Source organism: Delphinapterus leucas, chromosome X (assembly GCF_059928025.1).
Source record: "Delphinapterus leucas isolate spDelLeu-1000000601 "Yukka" chromosome X, BTC_Dleu_Yukka2, whole genome shotgun sequence".
NCBI lineage: Eukaryota > Metazoa > Chordata > Mammalia > Artiodactyla > Monodontidae > Delphinapterus > Delphinapterus leucas.
In genome coordinates, this window is record NC_143150.1 from 54,077,722 (window position 1) to 54,100,990 (window position 23,269).

Here is a 23,269-nt window from a genome sequence, read left to right on the forward strand (position 1 = left end):
AATATCTGAATAGAGAACAAATCATCCCAAAATTGTGGTGGTGGACTTTGGGAGCAATGATATATATATATATTTTTTCCTGTTTCTCTTTTTGTGAGTGTGTATGTGTATGCTTCTTTGTGTGATTTTGCCTGTATACCTTTGCTTTTACCATTTATCCTAGGGTTCTGTATTTCCAGTTTTTTTTTCTTTTTCTTTTTTAGTATAGTTTTTAGCACTTGTTATCATTGGATCATTGGTGGATTTGTTTTTGGTTAGGTTGCTCTCTCTTTCTTTCTTTCATTAGGTTTCTTTTTTTATTACTTTCCATTTTTTTTTATTTTTAAGAATTACTTTTTATTTTAATAAAGACTTTATTTTATTTTTAGCTTCTTTCTTTCTTTCTTTTTTTCTCCCTTTTCTTCTGAGCCTTGTGGCTGACAGTGTCTTGGTGCTCTAGCCGGATGTCAGGCCTGTGCCTCTGAGGTGGGAGAGTCGAGTTCAGGACATTGGTCTACAAGAGACCTCCCACTCCATTTAATATCAAAAGGTGAAAACTCTCCCAGAGACCTCCAACTCAGTGCTAAGACCCAGCTCCACTCAATGACCAGCAAGTTACTGTGCTAGACACCCTGTGCCAAACAACTAGCAAGACAGGAACATAACCCCACCCCACCCATTAGCAGAGAGGCGCCTAAAATCATAATAAGGTCACAGACACCCCAAAACACATGACCAGATGCGGCCCTGCCCACCAGAAAGACAAGATCCACCCCACTCACCAGAACACAGGCACCAATCCCCTCCACAAGGAAGCCTACACAACCCACTGAACCAACCTCACCCACTGGGGTCAGACACCAAAAACAATGGGAAATACAAAACTGGAGCCTGGGAAAAACAGACCCCAAACACAGTAAGTTAAGCAAAATTAGAAGACAGAGAACACACAGCAGATGAAGGAGCAAGGTAAAAACCCACCAGATCAAACAAATGAAGAGGAAATAGGCAGTCTACCTGAAAAAGAATTCAGAGTAATAATAGTAAAGATGATTTAATATCTTGGAAATAGAATGAGGAAAATACAAGAAACAGTAAACAACGACCTAGAAGAACTAAAGAGCAAACAAACAATGATGAACAACACAATAAATGAAATTAAATTTTTTCTAGAAGGAATCAATAGCAGAATAACTGAGGCAGAAGAACAGATAAGTGACCTGGAAGATAAAATAGTAGAAATAACTACTGCAGAACAAAATAAAGAAAAAAGAATGAAAAGAATTGAGGACAGTATCAGAGACCTCTGAGACAACGTTAAATGCACCAACATTTGAATCATAGAGGTCCCAGAAGAAGAAGATAAAAAGATAAGGACTGAGAAAATATTTGAAGAGATTATAGTTGAAAACTTCCCTAATATGGGAAAGGAAATAGTTGATCAAGTCCAGGAAGTGCAGAGAGTGCCATACAGGAAAATCTAAGGAGAAACATGCCAAGACACATATTAATCAAACTATCAATAATTAAAATCAAAAGAAAAAATATTAAAAGCAGCAAGGGAAAAACAACAAATAACATTCAAGGGAATCCTCATAAGGTTAAGAGCTGATCTTTCAGCAGAAACGCTGCAAGCCAGAAGGGAGTGGCAGGACATATTTAAAATAATGAAGGGAAAAACCTACAACTAAGATTACTCTACCCACCAAGGATCTCATTCAGATTTGAGTGAGAAATTAAAACCTTTACAGACAAGCAAAAGCTAAGAGAATTCAGCACAACCAAACCAGCTTTACAGCAAATGCTAAAGGAACTTCTATAGGCAGGAATCACAAAAGAAGGAAAAGACCTAGAAGAACAAACCCAAAGCAATTAAGAAAATGGTAATAGGAATATACATATCGATAGTTACCTTAAATGTAAATAGATTAAACACTCTAACCAAAAGACATAGACTGGCTGAATGGATGCAAAAACAAGACCCGTATATATGCTGTCTACAAGGGACCCACTTGAGACTTAGAGATACATACAGATTGAAAGTGAGGGGTTGGAAAAACATATTCCATGCAAATGGAAATCAAAAGAAAGCTGTAGTAGCAATTCTAATATCAGAAAAAAATAGACTTTAAAATAAAGACTATTACAAGAGACAAAGAAGGACACTACAAAATGATCAAGGGATCAATCCAAGCAGAAGATATAACAATTGTAAATATATATGCACCCACCATAGGAGCACCTCAATACATAAGGCAAATGCTAACAGCCATAAAAGGGGAAATTGACAATAACACAATCATAGTAGGGGACTTTAAAACCCCAATTTCACCAATGGAAAGATCATACAAAATGAAAATAAATAAGGAAACACAAGCTTCAAAAGATAGATTTAAAGAGATGGACTTAATTGATATTTATAGGACATTCTATCCAAAAAAACCAGAATACACTTTCTTCTCAAGTACTCCTGGAACATTCTCCAGGATAGACCATATCTTGGGTCACAAATCAAGCCTTGGTAAATTTAAGAAAACTGAAATTGTATCAAGTATCTTTTCCGACCACAGTGCTGTGATACTAGATATCAATTACAGGAAAAAATCTGTAAAAAATACAAACACATGGAGGCTAAACAATACACTACTTAATAACCAAGAGCTCACTGAAGAAATCAAGGGGGAAATCATAAAATACGTACAAAGAAATGGAAACATAATGAGCCAAATCCTATGGGATGCAGCAAAAGTAGTTCTAAGAGGGAAGTTTATAGCAATACAATCCTACCTCAGGAAACAAGAAACAGCTCAAATAAACAACCTAACCTTACACATAAAGCAATTAGAGAAAGAAGAACAAAAAATAAAACCCAAAGATAGCAGAAGGAAAGAAATCATAAAGATCAGATCAGAAATAAATGAAAAAGAAATGATAGAAACAATAGCACAGATCATTAAAACTTAAAGCTGGTACTTTGAGAAGATAAACAAAATTCATAAACCATTAGCCAGACTCAACAAGAAAAAAAGGGAGAAGACTCAAATCAATAGAATTAGAAATGAAAAAGGAGAAGTAACCAATGATACTGCAGAAATCCAGATGATCATGAGAGATTACTACAAGCAACTATATGCCAATAAAATGGACAACCTGGAAGAAATGAACAAATTCTCAGAAAAGCACAACCTGCCATGACTGAACCAGGAAGAAACAGAAAATATAAACAGACCAATCACAAGCACTGAAATTGAAACTGTGATTAAAAATCTTAAACAAACAGAAGCCCAGGACCAGATGGCTTCACAGGTGAATTCAATAAAACATTTAGAGAAGAGCTAACACCTATCCTTCTAAAACTCTCCCAAAACATAGCAGAGGGAGGAACATTCCCAAACTCATTCTACGAGGCCACCATCACCCTGATACCAAAACCAGACAAAGATGTCACAAAGAAAGAAAACTGCAGGCCAATATCACTGATGAACACAGATGCAAAACTCCTCAAGAAAATACTAGCAAACAGAATCCAACAGCACAATAAACGGATCATACACCATGATCAAGTGGGGTTTATTCCAGGAATGCAAGGATTCTTCAATATACACAAATCAATCAACGTGATACATCATATTAACAAATTGAAGGAGAAAAAACATATGATCATCTCAATAGATGCAGATAAAGCTTTCAACAAAATTCAACACTCATTTAGGATAAAAACCCTCCAGAAGTTAGGCATAGGGGGAACTTATCTCATTATATAAAAGGCCATATATGACAAACCCACAGCCAACATCGTTCTCAATGGTGAAAAATTGAAACCATTTCCACTAAGATGAGGAACAAGACAAGGTTGCCCACTATCACCACTATTTTTCAACAGAGTTTTGGAAGTTTTAGCCACAGCAATCAGAGAAGAAAAAGAAATAAAAGGAATCCAAGTTGGAACAGAAGTAAAGCTGTCACTGCTTGCAGATGACATGAGAGTATACATAGAGAATCCTAAACATACTACCAGAAAGCTACTAGAGGTAATCAATTAATTTGGTAAAGCAGCAAGCAGCAGGAGATAAAATTAATGAACAGAAATCTCATGCTTTCCTATACACTAATGATGAAAAATCTGAAAGAGACATTAAAGAAACACTCCCATTTACCACTGAAACAAAAAGAATAAAATACCTAGTAATAAACCTACTTAAGGAGACAAAAGACCTGTATGCAGAAAACTATAAGACACTGATGAAAGAAACTAAAGATGATACAAACAGATGGAGAGACATACCATGTTCTTGGACTGGAAGAATAAACATTGTGAATATGACTACTACCCAAAGCAATCTACAGATTCAATGCAATCCCTATCAAACTACCACTGGCATTTTTCACAGAACTAGAACAAAAAATTTCACAATTTGTATGGAAACACAAAAGACCCCAAATAGCCAAAGCAATCTTGAGAAAGAAAAATGCAGCTGGAGGAATCAGACTCCCTGACTTCAGACTATACTACATATCTACAATAATCAAGACAGTATCGTACTGGCACAAAAACAGAAATATAGATCAATGCAACAGAATAGAAAGCCCAGAGATAAACCCATACACCTATGGTCAACTAATCTATGACAAAGGAGGCAAGGATATACAATGGAGAAAAGATAGCCTCTTCAATAAATGGTGCTGGGAAAACTGGACAGCTACATGTAAAAGAATGAAATTCAAACACTCCCTAACATCATACACAAAAATAAACTCAAAATGATTAAAGACCTAAATGTAAGACCATAAAACTCTTAGAGGAAAACATAGGCAGAACACTCTATGACATAAATCACAGCAAGATCCTTTTTGAGCCACCTCCTAGAGAAATGGAAATAAAAACAAAAATAAACAAATGAGACCTAATGAAACTTCAAAGCTTTTGCACAGCAATGGAAACCATAAACATGATGAAAAGACAACCCTCAGAATGGGAGAAAATATTTGCAAATGAAGAAACTGACAAAGGATTAATCTCCAAAATTTACAAGCAGCTCATGCAGCTCAATATCAAAAAACAAACAACCCAATCTAAAAATGGGCAGAAGACCTAAATAGACGTTTCTCCAAAGAAGATATGCAGATTGCCAACAAACACGTGAAGGGATGCTCAACATCACTAATCATTAGGGAAATACAAGTCAAAACTACGAGTTATCACCTCACACCAATCAAAATGACTATCATCAAAAAATCTAGAAACAATAAATGCTGGAGAGGGTGTAGAGAAAAGGGAACACTCTTGCACTGTTGGTGGGAATGTTAATTCACACAGCCATTATGGAGAATAGTGTGGAGGTTCCTTAAAAAACTAAAATTCGAAGTACCATATGACCCAGAAATCCCACTACTGGGCATATACTCTGAGAAAACCGTAATTCAAAAAGAGTCATGTACCACAATGTTCATTGCAGCTCTATTTACAATAGCCAGGATATGGAAGCAACCTAAGTGTCCATGGACAGATGAATGGATAAAGAAGATGTGGCACATATATACAATGGAATCTTACTCAGCCATAAAAAGAAACAAAATTGAATTATTTGTAGTGAGGTGGATGGACCTAGAGTCTGTCATACAGAGTGAAGTAAGTCAGAAAGAGAAAAACAAATACCGTATGCTTACACATATATATGGAGGTTTTTTTTTTAAAAAAAAAGAACCTAGGAGCAGGACAGGAATAAAGACGCAGACGTAGAAGATGGACTTGAGGATACGGGGAGGGGGAAGGGTAAGGTGGGACGAAGTTAGAGAGTGGCATGAACTTACATATTCTACCAAATGTAAAATAGATAGCTAGTTGGAAGCAGCCGCATAGCACAGGGAAATCAGCTCTTTGTTTTGTGTCCACCTAGAGGGTTGGGATCGGGAGGGTGGGAGGGAGACGCAAGAGGGAGGAGATATGGGGATATTTGTATACTTATAGCTGATCCACTTTGTTATAAAGCAGAAACTAACACACCATTGGAAAGCAATTATACTCCAATAAAGATGTTAAAAAAAAAACAAAAACTAAAATTAAAAATTTTCTCTGATCAAGAAAAAGCCCATGGTAGGTGTTCATTAGAAGAAAATAATAAATTATTGTATTTGTCAAAAACTTTTGTACTAAGAAATGATAAATTTTATAAAGTATGTGTTTTCATCTGAGTCATATGATATTTTATATACAGAACTCTTTAGAAAGATACATTTCATACAGATCAATTTTCCACTAACACTTATACATGTATTTTTAAAAAGTAAATATGTTTATAATTTATTCATGACAAAAATTCTGATCATTCAATAAAGAACTTGACAGCACCATATTCCACAGTATATTCTAATTTAGTACTTAAATATTTTAAGATATAGGCTATTTATATAAAGTGTTTCTTAATTTTGAACATTAAACTTTAATGGATTACATGGGAAATATTCAGACTTGTTCTTATCACATAATATTTTAATTAAAAATAAATTATATTTTAGGTAACATTTGTTTTAGAATTAAATCACATTTATTAACATTGCTATGTTAATAATCACTGTGGGATCAAAATTAGTGAAGAGTGGTTTTTTAAACTGTAATACTGGTTATTTATACGGTACCTATTCACCCTTTTACAAAATGTATAAATGGTGTATTAAAATCAATTGAAGTTCAAGGAATAGAACCCTGAATTATTTACTCCTTTACTGACCTAACTACCAAGACAGATCACCTTACTCTGCCTTTTTTAAATGAGAAAACAAGAAGAAGCAGATATCCTGGACTGTGATTTCAAAACCCTGAATGTTTATATAACCAAATTATGAAATGGTTTGCATTAGATTATTATGAGATAAAATATCAAGACCAAAATAGGAAAATGATCTTATCGTGATACAGTACCAATAAGGTGATTGTATAAGAAAATTAATTAGGTTTTATATTTATGGTCTACTATATGAACAGGTCTACTTTTAAAAGAGTCATTTTTTTAAATGACCAATAATATAAGCAGTAACTCCTAAAACATCCAAAATAGTGAACCATAGCTTTGCCTTAATGGCAAAATTCTGAAACTATTGAAAAAGGAATTGTTTTGTCATTTTCAAAATTCATTAATCTTTGGTGAAATCTTTGCCCCACCAGAAAACGTAAAAATGTAAAACATCTCTATTTAGAAGATAATAAATCTCTAAGATTCAGAAGAGTTCTAAACATACTATTTAGAAATACTAAAAGGTTAAAATCTACTTATTGTACCGCTTTATGTTTTTTTGGCATGATTTTTCAATATTAATCAGGACCCCAGTGTGAAATGAATAACAAATCAGGTAAGATTTCTCTTTATGTAATAGGTGATAAAATAAGGTTTTACCATGAAAAACTATAATACTTGTTAAGGAAATTTTTGAAAATCAAAAGTTTTCTCTTGATTTTCAGAAACACTTAATGCTACCTAAAGGCAATAACAGTTTCAAAATGTACTCCTTCTTCCCGATTTCTTTGCAAAGAAGATTCCTGAAATAGCATATGCTACAATAAGTCCAAAGGATAACTCACCTAATGTCAGACTGAATTGGTAACATAAAGGAAATAGATATGGTAATCCCTCAAAAATGGTGGGTCTGGGAAAATTATGACAAAAAGATCTGAATGATATTGGCAGCCCCACAATTTCATATCCATTATAAATGCTGATCTCCTCCAATTTCTGATGATATCTCATATTTTAGATTTTAACTACATAGAGGGAGAAATTTCAGCCTCACTTGACTGCCCAAAATGAGGTGGAGATAAGTAGTAATACAGTGAACTGAGATGGAAAGGCAGCTAAAAGGAATGGGAGGGAGGATTTAAGCATATAAAGTATTGCTGATTATGTTCATTTAACTACCTGTGGGAGGGGGTGATAAAAGTCATATTGGACTTTGAATATAATCTTTAAGCACTTTGTAATCAGTAAACTTGCTCTGATAGTGCTCTCTTAAAGAGCAGAGTCACTGAAGTCCCCTTTAATCAGTAGTTGTCTTGTAACAGATGTGCATTTTACCAACAAACTAAGCCAGATTCTCCTAATGTATAAGCTACTCCTGGGGGGTGTAATAATCATTTCTGGAAGATACTTTAACTCTTTCAGGCACTGAAGCAGTAATTTTCAATGGTACCCTCTGGTCCACCAAAAATACAAGAAAATGTCAAAACCAACAGTGTGTGTAGGTTGCTCAAAATGGCTCATTGAGTCTCCATTCCAACCTGGCATAATTTGTAGTTTTAGCAAAAAATCTCAAAAGGGGAGAACAGGCAACGTGTTGTTGCTCTGGCCATGTTTGGGGCCGCCTTTGTACCAATGTTTACACCTGTTGAGTCCTAGGGAAACTCTTCAAAGGACCACAAAGTAGAAAGTAATTCATGAGTGTTTCAGCTTCATGGGATTCAAAAAAAAGGAAATGTGAAAACGAACTCATACATGATAATTCATAGAGAAGAGCATAGAGCCTCGTTTAAATAAGGGAAAAAGTAGAAGGAGGTGAAGTTAAATAGAAATGACTCACATTGGTAACCTAAAGGAAGACTTTGTAGGGCTATTCTAGACTATTGTAAGGATCTTAGGTTTTACTCTAAATGAGAAGGAGAGGTATTGGAGATCTGAACAGAAGAATTAGCTGACTTTCTTTTTAAGAGCCTCTTTCTGGAGGCTCTTTGGAGAACAGAGTGTGGGAAAGCAAGTGGGAAAATAAGGAAACGATTACAGAAACGATTGAAATAATTCAGATGAGATAATAGTGTCTCAGACCAGGGCACAAATAGTGAAGGTGGTGAGAAATTGGTTGTTTAATAAATTCTAGGTCTGACAAAGTCACAAGTAGGAAGCTTAAAAATAAAGATCAGATTTTCAAGTTGGCCCTAATCCTTGTTGTCACTATCTTACAGAATATGAGATATGTAATGGAACCCACAGAGAGGCTTTGGAGAAGTTACAGTCAATTTTCAGAGACCTCCCTCACTGTGATCTTTAAATAAATTTTAACATTTACTTTTGTTTCTCTTAATTAGTTAATAAGCTTTTGATGGCACTGACTGTGCAGGGAGCTTTACACTAGACACGGAGAGATAATTAAATAATAATATTTAGAAAACTGTATTTAGACTGGAGGGGGAAGGCTAGATGATAGAAAAGCTGGTAGAAGAACTATTAAGGAATTTAATGAGAAAGAGCACAGTCAGGACTCATCTATGACAAACTGTAAAAGAGAAAATGAAATTAAACGGTAAAGGCCTATACTTTTTAGCAAAAGCATTAAATATTAAAAATGCATAAGTCGGATGGTAAGACAATTATATAGTAGATTTTCTTGCAATTCGATGTCATTGAAATGGTCACATACACATTTATAACAATAACTTAGATCCCATATCCTGGAGGAAACATTGAATGTTAAGTCCATTCCCTCTGGAATATTATAGTTTGGTTTATATAAGTGAGTGACAGATACCTAACTATATTTTTGCAGCTATATTATAGGATTATATGGATTTTATAATGCCTCTTTCATGCATGGACTAACCACTAAGCATAATTGATAAATCTAATATTCATGGATGAATGAAAAGAGGAGTGATATGGTATCACTTTCATGCTTCTCTTGCTATACCATACACAAGATCTAATAAACCTATTTACGACTCACATTTCTGTCTTTCTTGGTGATAATGCACACAGTCCCTTGGGCTATTTAACTTGTTCTGCATATTTCCTATCCTTCAACTAAGAAGCGATCAGTGAAAATTGCTTTGGTCCCCTATGCTCTATATTATTTGGCTTCTGTACAGCTAGTAGATGGAAATTTAGCTACTGTGAGGGCATTTAGATACCAATTAGGAGTTTTCTTATACAGATCAACAAGCCCCTTGGCTATTGTATTCCAGTGAAATAAGAAAACTAAATTTTATTAGATAATCACCAATAATCACCATGTTGCTAATGGCAATGACACTATCACTGGGACACATACACGCATAAAAGCAATATGCAAATAATCCACATTATATATATGCACACACGTGTGTGTACTAGGGGTGTGTGTAGATATACATGTGTATATATGTGGTTATAATGTGGCTATACTTACACACACTGATTTTAGCACAAGAAAGAAATTAAAAGCATATTCCTCAACAAAAGAGTAGACATAGTCACAAAAATGGCAGTAAATAACCCTGATGATTGTGAGAAATAAATACTCATCACAATCACATTTCCATGAAATAAAGGGCAGAGGTTGATCAAACAAGCTAAATTCCAAGCGGACACAACGCTCCCCTTTGAGCCTAGGAGTGTTCCTTTGTGGGTTCAGACTAGCCATTTGCCTCCCAGCACCTACATTCTAGTCAAGCAACAGGAGCACCGGATAATAACCACACTCATCTTGAAGAAGATACAGCTTCTACTCTCTCATGAAGGATGAAGAAGAAATCAGGCAATAGGATAGAATCACAAGCTGTCTTTTCTTCTTTCTACCCACGCCCTACCCTATTTGATATAAGAACCGCGGTAATCAGAAACACGCTGGTGGTGGTTTAAAATTGGAAAAGTATTCTTCCCCTAATTCCCAAGGGAAACCCATGAAGATACTATTTTGCTTCATTCATATCACTCGTTAAATCCATACAATTTTATCTCAAGACTGGATAATGAGTGTTCCTTAAGTCTGGGGGGAAATGTATCCCTTGTTACACTCACGTTTTTTTACCTAAGTGGATGATTTAAAAATTTGCTAAGTCGTCAGCAAATTTTTTTCTGTAAAGGGATAGATAATAAATAATTTAGGCTTTGTGGACCATGATTTCTGTTGCAACTACTCAGCTCTGCCATTGTATTGTGAAAGCAGCCATAGATGACATATAAACGAATATGGCTGTGTTCCAATAAAACTTTACTTATGGACACTGAAATTTGAATTCCATCATGAAAAATTATTCTTCTTTTGATTTTTTTTAACTTTCTTAAAACGAAGAAACAATTCTTAGCTCACAGGCAGACTGAGTGTAGCTCAGGAGTCATAGTTTGCCGACCCCAGATTTACAGTCTGAGGTCCTCTCTAGCACACGTAAGATTCTGACTAAAAGCAGAGTGGAACTGGAAGACAAGCAATGAGGTATTTCCAACAGGACGGCAAATACTATTTCCTGTATGTGTGAGTGTGCGTGTGCGTGTGTGCATTCTTCTGCACACACAGCACACTTAGATACTAAATGAGGTATGGCTATATGTTAACACAACTGGTTGTTAACAAACTTACCAGAATGTTCATAGTTGAATAAAAGCCATTTCCAAGTAGTTATCTTGAGAGGCTGTATTCATTACTCACAAGGAGCCTTCTATTGCTCACATCTTTTTTGTAATGTTTAATTTGAAATTGTATTTCAAGGTAACTGCTATGAAGGCAATGGCATTTTAGACTCTGTACCTCTGGTATATTTGTTTTAACACTGTTAACATTACCTTTATAATAATGTCTTACTTGGTGATGCACAACATTAATTATAATTCCATTTATAATTCCATCAAAGTATGAACATTGATTTGTTCATTCTTTTAACTAACTTCTGAAATTGTTACTATTATTTTTAAAACCAAAATAGATCTACACAATTTTATTGACACATTAATTTAATAAATACTTGGAAAACAAACTTAAATATAATTTGAGGTTGAGACTAAACTAATGCATAATGGTTGCAGATAATATTTCTCCAGTCATTTCTGTGGTAAGCCCCTTTAACACTCCCCATGAGCTCTGGCAGCAAATAGTAAGAATGAGACAAACAGATGCCAAATAGTTACTAAAGCATCTATGTAGTTGTGTCAGCCTAACCATTTAGCTTCTTTTTATGGTTGTTGGTATCTATACATTTCATAACCTGGTAAAGTGTAAATATCTACTATTTTGTATAAAATATAAATATCTATTTACCATTAAAGGTATGCAATGTAACATTTCCTTTAAATCTAGAGGATTTTTCCTGATGGGACTATGGACTGGTACCAGGCTTAGCTTTTTAAGCCCACAACTGATCTTAAGCAGAGATTTTACAAAGTAAAGCATACATTAATTTAACTACTCGTCATAATACTGATTATACATAGCTCAAATACTGGTATACATTTATACTTTCAAGAAGACTACATTTGCCAAAGTTGTTATTAAAACCTTCATTCAAATTATTTTAAAACGTTTTGTATGAATTCAGTTTTCTACATTTTATTTTCAAGAGAAAAACAACTTCTTATAGAAGCCAAGAGAATATTATTCCTAAAGCAGTACAGATGTGCAGAACAATTTTACACATGGGATAAATTCTCTTTGCCCATTTAAGGAAGTATCATATATTCACAGCTGGAATTTCTTTAGTAAGAGGTCTTTTAGGGTAAAACCAGCTGCCATTTTACTGTCTCCCAAAGACAAACCACTCAGCAGCACATCAAAACATTACAACGTTAAACAAAAATAAAACATGGTCTTTATGAACACACAGCTGTTCGATGCATTCACCACCAATTCATTATTTTCATATAAAGCAAAGAATCAAGTTGTGTTTGAAGTTTTTAGAGTAAAAAGGATATGTGCTAGATGTACCTATTAGGTTGAAATGGCCACATATGTCAAGGTTACCATTTTTAAGCTAACATTAATAAAAAATAATTACCTTTTAGATTTTAGATGATTTACTAGGGTGACTTTAAAATGCATCAGAACTACTGTATAGGGAAAATATTTGACCAAGAGTTGGAAGGCCTAGATTCTAAGACTGGCTCTACCGCTAACAAGATTTGGACTTTCGGCAAGTCACTCTTCTCTGGGTTTTAGTGGCTTCATCTGTAAGACTATGATTTTCACTAAATAATCTTCACAGTCCCTTCTAGTGCTGATTCTAAAAGCTACCATTGTTTTTCCTGTTTCTATTGATAACTTTTTCTCTATCTATCATCTATCTATCAAATTTTTTCTCTATCTATTGATACCTATCTATCATCTATCTTTCTAATTTACCTTATACATTAAGCAGTTACCCTAGGGGGTATGAAAATAGGGAATGCTACCATCTAAATCTTTTCTCAGAACATTTTTTTTGGTGTGTAGAGTTTACACTTTCTTGAGATCGTAAAATTCTTCAAGGCCATAAACTTTCTTTTCTATATACTATTGTACACTTCATGTATTAGATTCACCTCTATGAAATAAGGAGGTTGGTCAAGCAAGTTAAGTTAAAACCCATTTGTTCTTAGAAAAATTTGCCTTCTCCAGACTGAAGCCACTTTATACTAAGTGATATACTGTGAAACCAGGGCCCTGGATAAAAATAGTAACGGCTGCTTTTTCACTAACTTGTGACTTCCTCAGTACTCATCTAAAAAAGAGATAAGACCTGTACATATCAATCTTGTAGGATTATTTTATCAAATATTTGAACACATAAAACCAAACCATTCAGTACACATGGAAAAATGTGTGGATCATGAAGTAATGAGGTAATGAAAGAACTCTTTGGGATAGTAAGACGGTACTTATATACTAATCATTGTAATGAATTTATAACATATCTGGGGGGTGGGGGGGAAATGTCATGTTATTGGATATGTCTGTAGGCACAGAATAAGTAAAAAGAGAAATAGGGGATATAATCACTTAGGATAATTTAATGATCACCAAAGAGGGCATATTTTTTGACAAATCTCTGTAACTTGGTTTCAGTGCACAAATCTGAAGGCCAATTCACATTTGGTGAATAATGCAACTTATATATTTTCTATTTTAAGTGAAAGTTGATGATTTGCAAAAGTAATTTTGTTCTGCACAGTTCCTTATAAACTTTATTTTGATGAAAGAAAACATTATTTTTCATCACTTTAAAAACACACATTCCTATCATAATATTTTTGTGAGAAATTCCAAGATATTAGTATATTTAAAATATTGAAATATGTAGGAATTTCATGTAATTACATCGTAATTTCATTTTATTTCATAAAAGATCAATGGGAAAAATTTCTGATAATTTTGGGTAACATAATTCCATCACAAAATACAGTAAGTTCCATTTTAAATATATGCTGAATAAAAGTAGTCTGAATACTGTTAAATATTAATAAATTTTTGGGTAAAGTTATAGCTTTCAAAAATTATTTTTCTATAAGAATGTTCCATAATATTACTTGTAAGAGAAAATAATTTTTTTCAATAAGGAATTTCTAAATCTAAAATATATAATTAATTATATGCAGAATATAATCTAGCTTTTGTGGTAAACTTTAAGTTTGCAGTAAATGATTAAAGTTAACTACATCAGAACTATTCGTATGAAGGCAGAAGCAAACTAAATAGAACATACTGAGGCAAAAATAAATCAATAATAAAAAATCTTCCATTTTATTCTTAGCATGATGATGGCATTGCCTCAGTACATCATATGTAAGAAGCCACATAATTTTCATTATTTCAAAACTTCCTTAACAGTGGTTTTATTCTATGCTATTTTGTTGCTTATTAGTATATTTAAGCTTTAGGATAGAATACCTTGTTAAAAAATTAAAGTTCAAAGACATAAAATTATGCTCTTAATACTTTTAGAACTGGACCACAAAACACCCTGCATAATTTTTCCAAATAACAACTGTATTTTAATATTTCCATTATTCTTACCTGGAAGCTAGGAGAAGAGCACTAGAATAATTCTTTTGAAGGTAAATCCAGCCATAACCATATCCAATCTTAATAATGGGAATAAACTTAGAATTTTTAATATAGTTAGTAAAAAGGAGATAGTTTACTCCTTATCCATAAACACAGTTATATTTACTGTATTCACATTTGGCTAAAATTATTATTTGTGTAAAATTAATTATTGGTGGAATTAGCCTGCTTGTTTTGTTTTGGGTTTGCTTGTTCTTTTTTCTTTATCAGTGCCTAAGCATCAGAGGTATGCCCATAACATTGACTAGTCAGAGTTTTGCTCACGTTCACCTGTTATCTAAAGAGGACAAATTGGTGTTGATTGATTTGAAAATATGCTTTACTTTTGATTAGTACAACAGTCTGTGTCGTTCATGTTACAATGTATACTTAGTCTACTGAGAAATGTACAAAAAGGAAAATTAATATTAATTAGGAAAAAAGATGCTAATTAAATATAACTTTAAATATCATAGAAACTGAACATATAAGATACCATTTTACTTCATTGTATGCAGTAATACGTCAGTTACCTAGAACCCATTTTTCACGTACTGATTTGCTAAGATGCCAGTGGACTGGGTTCTAGTTAACTGAGGAGTATAACTTAATTAAGGAGTATAACTTCAGAGTAGCCTATGTATGATCTAGCCCTTGTCATACATAATCATTACTTTCTTACCTGGGAAGGGTAGAACCTGTTTGCCTGTCAATTGTTTCATGTTTTTCAGTCATAAGTCTAAGATTTGTTCTCTAGCAAAGAGAACTAGAGCCAATACTAGACTTTTAAAAAAATTTTAGATTTCTATTTCAATGTTGTCACTTTCAACCTGCTTACTCTGAACTAGTGGGAGCAAACCTGCTACTCCTATAGCCTTAATCCAAGGACATGCAGCTTTGGTAGGGATTAAAAAAAAAAGAAAGAAATAATAAGAGAGAAAGATATGCCCTGCTGGATTATTTGAATCAACACCGGCAATGAAATCACAATTATCGTAAATATTATTAAAATATTTAATAATATTTAATAGTATTCAGACTAATTTTTTCAATATATATTTAAAATGGAAGTTACTGTATTTTGTGATGGAATTATGTTACACAAGATTATCAGAAACTCTTCCCATTGATCTTTTATGAAATAAAATGAAATTATGATGTAATTACAAGAAATTCCTACGTATTTCAATATTTTAAATATACTAATATCTTGGTATAGTCTACCCACCTGATTCCATGAATACCTCCTAATCTCTCCATCTTCAAGCAAAACTAGTGCTAACTTTATATTCTTCAAGTAAAAAGTTTGAAGCTGTTATTTTTTATGAAGCTCCATTCTCTCTGCTCTTCTAAACCATGTGAATTTTGGAGGAAATATTTTAATTTTTCTTCTAATTTTATGCTTTTTCATGTAACGTTATTAATAACAAAGTTGAGGGTTTTTTCTATTTACAAAAAAATGATTTCAATTGCTTTCCTACAGGTTTTAAGTTAAAAGAAGTCCAAGTATATGAACTGATATTAGTAGACTGGGAAATCCATTCTACATTTTGAAGTGAATACAGCATTGCTATATATAGTATAAAGTTGAGTAGTTTTACATGGTCAATTTCTAAGCATATTGGTCTGATTGAAGTTTCATGAGAAACATAGTTGTCTTCCAAAAAAATTAAAAAGATAATTAAGAGTGCAAGCAAATAACAATACAAAGATCTGAGTGCTTTGGTGGTTGATCCCAGTATTCTATTTGGGGTATATCCCATCTTAAAAAATTCTATTGCATAAAATGATGAAAACCATTAAATGAAAAATTAATTTATCAAAATACTATAGCCACCAACATGCCAGTTAAGTGAAGTGTTATTGTATGATTCTTTTACATTAATGTGCTATCAATCAGGCAACAAATTTACTGATACCTAGTAAATGCTCAGTACTGTATTAGGCACGGAGAAAAAACAGAAAAAACAACCCTATGAATCCTAACCTTCAAGAAGCTTATAATTTGGTTGGAGAGAAAATAACTATGTCAAAGGATACACAAATATAAATACACAAATATGCACACGCACTCACACACACACTCAAAATGTTATGATAGGTAACTTAAAGAAATGATTAGTCTGAATGGACTAAAACTACAGAGCTAAGATATAGTAGAATTGTGTGAGACTTTTTAATGTAAACAAATACCATGATAGCAATACAGAAACAATAATAGAGATGATAAAGCAAAGTAATTACAAAATCATTTAAATCGTACATTATTCCTTAATTGAAGAAAGATTGGAATGCAGTAGGTCAATGGCCTGTGCTTCTGATGAGCTTCCCTTCTAAAGCAGGACAGTATACACAGTAAGTCTACAATATGCATATTATATATTTTTATTTTCTGGAAATACAGATGACATAAAATTACCATTATAAAGTGCACAATTCAGTGACATTCAATACATTTGCAATGTTGTGCAGTCATTACCACTACCTAATTCCAGAACTTTTTCCTCACCCCAAATGGAAACTTCATATCTATTAAGCAGTCACTCCACATTCTTTCATCTCCCAAGCCACTGGTAGCCACTAATCTGCTTTTCTTCGCTATGGATTTGACTATACTGGATGCTTCATCTAAATGGTATATAGACTCTTGTCACTGGTTTCTTTCACTTGGTATAATATTTTGAAGGTTCATCCATATTGTAGCATGCAAAAGTACTTCATTTCTTTCTTGACCGAATAAAATTCCATTGTATGGATAAACCACATTTTGCTTATCCATTCATCAGCTGATGGACCTTTGGTTTGTTTCCAACTTTGGGCTATTGTTAATAGCATATATGATATATTAATCAATGTATTGGATGTATATTATAAACACAATAATCATACACACAAACATACGCATATATGTACACACTAGCATTCTATTTTTTCTGCTTATATTGATTGTTAGTCTTTTGTTTAGGTGACCCTGATAAAAAGGTAATGAAGAAAGCTAGCTGTTTCATATGGAATGTTCTGGGAACAGTAAGACCTGGGTTTAAATGGACAGTCTGAAGGCATATTAATGCAGTGTTTTTGCTCACAATATAAGCATTAAAGTTAGACAAGATACCATCTACTACATCAAAATATACCTATGGTGTAAATATAGATCTCATAGTCCATTATACAAAAGCTTTTTCTCCTAATTATTCCCCTCGTGGACATTTGTTAAAATTACAGCATTTCAAAAGCTCATCTGTTTGTAATTTTACTTTAAACTTACAATATACTCTGGGACTTTCAACAGCTTTAGTTCATATTTTTTCTCTGTTTAATAAGGGTTAATATCTTTGAGGTGAGTCTCCAGTAGTTAAAGAATAGTTAAATTTAAACTTATATCCTAAATCAAAAATCCTTAAATAAAGAGGAGGTAGTTATAGACATAGAATACTACTGCTAGCTTCACTAATAAAAACTAAAGTAAAAAGCACAGTACAATAATTGGCCAAATGTTGCAGAGGATCAGTATACACTGAATAAGAACAGTAACAGAAAATTTTATTCTTGACATTAATAATAAATATGAGTATAAATGAAGTCAGACTAATCACCAGAAAGGAACATTACTCCTACAGCCAAGGAGAAGGGAAGATGACCCTAACAGGCTTATTTCTTTATATTTTCCTGAAAGCAGCCTTGTTAAAGCAGTTTTGTCAGCCTTCCTGCAGATTTTCAGGTCCTGAGGAGAATGAGGTTTTTCTAATTCCATCAGCTTTACAGTTATCACTTCACAGGAACACAACTTTAATGCACTGGAATTCCCCACCCCCACCTCTTTTTCTCAAAGAAGGGGGGAGAAAAGCCAAGATTATAATCTGAATTTTAGCAGAATTCATAGCATAAAGTTTTTTTTTAAATATGTATATTATTGATTTAACCTGCAGCTTTCCATTTGTAAAAGGATAATTCAAAACAGTGGTAGTCATAGCAACTTTTCTTTAATCTTTGAAATAAATCACAATCCGTATAGGTAAGGAGAAAGTTAACAGAAGATACACTGTTCCAATTACTGTTTGGCTGCTAAAAGCACTAGGTAGTATTTGTTCAAAATTACTTTTCATAAAATACAAACCATTCTACTGTTAACATATCACATTGTGAAACTAATTAACAAGAACACAGTCTTGGCAAACTTGATAATCTGAAAAGACTCTAAACTTCAACAAATTTCACCTTGGTGTACGCAGTATGTTCATCTTTGCAAACAGATCTAAGCTGGTGTGCAAAATATTTAGTTATTCCTGCAAATGAACATTGGTACAACTTTTATGTGGCCAATGTCATCTCTGATTTAATGATTTCTATTGCTTCTTGTTAACAGGGGCTCCACCACTATTTCTCACTTTTACATTTCCAGGGCCAAACCTAATATCTAGCATATGATGTGTTCATTACATGTTTGATGTATGCATAAATTAATTAATGAGAAACATAAGTTATTTCTCCCAAGTTCTACCCCAAACTAGATCTCTATTTACAGTAGTAGAGAAGCTGTCTCTTTAAAATCAAAAGCATGGGATTTCATGTTGACCAGACCTAAGATGAGTCCTTGCTCCACCATTTATTAGCTGTGTTGTTTAAATCACTCAACCTCAGTTACTTCATCTAAAATATAGAGATAACAATAATACTTGCCCCATAAGGTTATTGTGAAGCCAAAACAACATAATATTTCTCCACCTGTGAGCCCAGAGTAAGTATAATGGAGGTCGATGCTGGAAAGATGGTGGTGGTAGCAGTTTTTGAATTTGATTTTCCAGAATCCCCATAGAAAAACAGAGCACCTAGATTGCAAAACCAAAAAAACAGGGACAACATTTACAACTGAATTAGGTGACAAGGTATTCCCATGATTCTCAGAATAAAAGTGGTTCAGGAAAAATCACCAACAATTATAAGACCATCATGTTATCAAGGTCTGTGTAGGAAGAAGCAGAAGAAGCAATAGGGTGGTTGATGGATCTGAGAACAGGGGAACCCCAAAATAGCCAAGTAGTATTCACTGGAAAGCACAGTAAACAAAAAGTTGAGAAAGCAGCTGAAGTTGATAAGGGTTTAGTCCACTCTACAAGTGAATGTGAGAGGCCAGCATTTGTGATTGAAGGGACTGCAGCAATGTAGCCTGACAAACTTTTGAAAATGACCAATCAGGGCTCCCTTCCAAGACAAGGCCCTACACTGAGACAAAACTTCTTGGAGAGGAATCAAAATTGAGTGGGATAGGGACAATAGTGACCAAGGCAAAAGAAGGTCCAGATAAAGTGGGGAAGAGAAAGAACACCATGATATCTCAGAAAGGAAGCCATCATTTTTTGAATGCAACAACAGAAAAGGGAGCTTTGTGAAGTTAGAGCTACTTGTGAAGGTAGCGCCCATGAGCTACCCTGTATACTGCCCCCATCTAAAAGTTCAAGAAATCTAATAATTCTACATAAGAATGAACAATCAAATATTATTGAGGTAAACCTCATAGAAAGTTATTATAGGGCTTCCCTGGTGGCGCAGTGGTTGAGAGTCCGCCTGCCGATGCAGGGGACACGGGTTCGTGCCCCGGTCCGGGAAGATCCCACATGCCGTGGAGTGGCTGGGCCCGTGAGCCATGGCGGCTGAGCCTGCGCGTCCGGAGCCTGTGCTCCGCAACGGGAGAGGCCACAACAGTGAGAGGCCCGTGTACCGCAAAAAAAAAAAAAAAGAAAAAAAAGAAAGTTATTATAAGACAAAAGAAAATAAGGAGCAGAATAGCATTCCTGCAGTTCATAAAAATGGACTAACACTATATAACTTACTATTTTAAAATGAACTAAAAGACATTAAGAAAATTGTACAAAACATGAAAGAGCAATATAAAGCAGACTTATAAACTGTAAAAAAAGATAAGGTGACAGAATTCAGGAAAAAAAAAATAAAGAATTCATTTAAAAAACATTCCTTCTAAATTTAAAGAACAGAAAAATATAGAAGTAAGTCAGAGAAAGACAATATGATATTGCTTATACATGGAATCTAATAAAAAAAAGAGGTACACTTGAACTTATCTACAAAACAGAAATAGAGTTACAGATGTAGAAAACAAACTTATGGCTACCAGGGGCAAGGGGGAGGGGGGAGGGATAAATCGGAAGACTGGGATTGACATATACACTCTACTCTCTATAAAATAGGTAACTAATAAGGACCTACTGTATAGCACAGGGAAACTCTACTCAATACTCTGTAATGGCCTATATGGGAAAAGAATCTAAAAAAGAGTGGATATATGTATGTGCATAACTGATTAACTTTGCTGTACACCTGAAAGTAACACAACATTGTAAATCAACTATACTCCAATAAAAATTTTAAGAAAAAAGATAAAGGTCAAATGGAGGAAAAACTTTAGAAACAAAAAAGAAATTTAAAAAAGAGATGATAATGATTTAATAGAAAGTGTCAATTATTGAAAACAAGTAAAGAAGATCCAGTACACAAATAATAGGACTCACTGAGGAAGAAAATCAAACGGAAGAACAGAACAAATACAAACTGAACAAAAATATTGAAACTACATATTGAAAGAACACACCACAACACCACATGCCTGAAAATTGTCAACCCCGAATGACCAACACCATTATATTTTCTTTAAACAGCACTAGAATTAACCAAAAAAGAAAAAAATCTTAAAACATCTAAGAGAGTGAATTATTAGGGAATGTAACGTATTATCATAAGACTTTTCAGTAGTAATTATGCCATAAGGAAATGGAGTATATGGTGACTTTATATCCAGTAAAACTGACTTACAACTATAAAAAAACATAAACTGTATTTATCAATATGAAAGAACTTAGGAATATTGTTTCCACGAGTGATCCAAGATTCCATTGGCAAATAAGCTTCAGACAACCAAAATGACTGGAGAGACAAAAAATAGACACTAGTACAAAGCATTAAACATATAATTATTATAGAATGAAGACTAAATTAGGACTAAAACAAAGAGACTGTAGCAAGTATATTTATATACTATATCAATGTAGAAATAATATAACTATTTTTGAAAGAGTGCACAACGAGGGAGCATAGCCAAAACTAGTTTTAACTCTTTTCAATGATTATATTTGTCATGGTAGTATATGTATTATTATTCTGAAATGATTGAAGGTGTAATATGGGAAGAAGCAAATGATAATCAGAGACCATTCTGATTTTTTTCGTACCTTATGTCGTTTAGAACCAGGATAATAGATCTGAAAGAAAGAAGGTACAGATAAAATACAGAAGACATTATATAAAAAAACTCATAGTCCTGAATTTGAAGTATCAGTGTAAATCTATGAAGTGTTTTATCTTTAAATATATGTGTCTGTGTATACACATACACACATGTTTCGTATCTCTGTCCACTGAAAAAACCTATAAGAATGACCCAACCAGTAGCAATGAAGATCCCTAGCACCTAGATTATGGTTTCAAAATATTACCCACTAAAAGAAAAGAGGCTCTCTTGGAATACTGGCAGTTTCAAGATCTAAAACAGGAAATATACAAGGTGACCCTGGAACATTTTATCTTACCAGATAGAAAATAGCTGTCAGGATTATTAAGATCTTGCCAAAAGAACTCAGGAGCCAACTTGAAGAGGGGCTCAAAATTGGATAATGTGAGCTTCAATAAGGATAAGAATTATAATGAAATGAAACACATCAAATATATTTAAATCTATAAATTCATAATTATATGAAGATAATCTACTCGGTCTCTCTTTGAGGATGACAGAATCAACTCACTATCTTAGAAACTGGTAAGTAGAGCTAAAGAATCATGCCTTTATCTTGCTCTTCTTATATGAATTGTACCACTAGGCAACCAAATAATAGATAAGGGGTAGCATTTCTTTTATAAAAGTGTTGTAGGAAATGAATTAAAGGCAATAATATAATTATAATATCATCATGTTGCAACCAGTGTATTAATGGATTTTGGAACTGAACGTTTCTTATATTGCAAAGAAGATACAATCAAAAGATAAAGTAGATGTTCTTTTCCCTGTTCTTTCTGCTAACTACAGCTCAAAGCACTGAACATCATATATCAAACAAACATAAGGAATGTCTGAAAGTTGGAGAGAGGGCAGATCAGTGACCTCAGAGCCTAAAGAAAGGCATGGTTGTGAGGCCCTGGGTCTTCATTTTGCCTCATGTATCCAGACTGTATACTTGAGAAGTCAGTAACCTGGAAACACCAACAGACACAGACCAAAAAATTCCCATCAAACGCCTGCTCTCAGTAACCAAAGGTCCTGGAAAGGGACAGCCTAGCAACAAAGAAATTGTTAGGCAGCAACATTTTGACTCAGCCGTACACCACAGAAAAAAATGTGGCTCCATCCCTACATACACTAGCCTAGTGGAGGCCCTGGTTTTCCACCTTTGTCAGGTGCTTTAACTGCTTTCCCTGCCACTATCCCCCTCCGCCTTCTTCTTTATCCTCCCACAGTGATTTCAGAGAAGATGGT